The following is a 633-nucleotide window of genomic DNA, read 5'->3' on the forward strand; positions in this document are numbered from 1 at the left end:
TTAACATCAGACATTGTTATGTGAGTTACCAGCAAATAAAGCCCTATAAACCACGCTGGGCACACACTGTGGCGCGCAACACAAAATATCCATCGGCACGTTTTGCATCTTACACTCTCGCCAATCCAGCCAGTAGCGACCATAAACAAGTGACTCTTTCTCAGCGCCCCAAACAACAACAAACCTGATCGCGACTTGCCGGCCTCGCTGCTGCCACATTAGAAGTCACCGATGCCAGCCAGCAGTGGTTAGTTTCGATTTGGCGGCGTGACAGTCGACAGTCTGATAAACGCGACACAAAACCCGAGAGAAAGAACCAGAAAACACCGTCCACAAAACACACAGGTGCGTCGTCGAGTGGTCTTCGTCGCCGTCGTCGGTGAAAGAGAACTAACAGAAAAGGTGACGACTCGGCTATATCTTACCGGCTACACTTCAAACAAGCGACTTTCAAACTATTAGGATGGAGGTTAGGGGTGGTCGGTGAAGGAAAAATAAAATGCGGGCATCAGGTGTTCAAGGTCACCAGGTTAGGACTGCCAAGAGCCAAGGGTTTGCTTGCTGAAGTTTGAAGGGGGCGGTCACTGTTCTGGTCATTTCAAAGCAACAACGCGGTTAAAATACTTCTGCGGA

At 49.4% G+C, this 633-nt stretch overlaps 1 protein-coding gene across 3 annotated transcripts in view; it reads left to right on the forward strand.

Moving 5' to 3' along the window:
• Positions 1–209: 209 nt before the first annotated feature.
• LOC129740043 (uncharacterized) overlaps positions 210–633 on the forward strand; it is an 11827-nt gene continuing 11403 nt past the window's right edge. Inside the window, exon 1 of one of the 3 annotated variants that reach the window (XM_055731623.1) lies at positions 210–345. The gene's annotated coding sequence lies outside the window, so the exon portion shown is untranslated. Of the gene's footprint in view, positions 530–633 lie in introns of all 3 variants that reach the window. The other 2 variants (XM_055731622.1, XM_055731624.1) reach the window with 2 other exon arrangements.

Source organism: Uranotaenia lowii, chromosome 1 (assembly GCF_029784155.1).
Source record: "Uranotaenia lowii strain MFRU-FL chromosome 1, ASM2978415v1, whole genome shotgun sequence".
In the NCBI taxonomy this organism is placed as follows: domain Eukaryota; kingdom Metazoa; phylum Arthropoda; class Insecta; order Diptera; family Culicidae; genus Uranotaenia; species Uranotaenia lowii.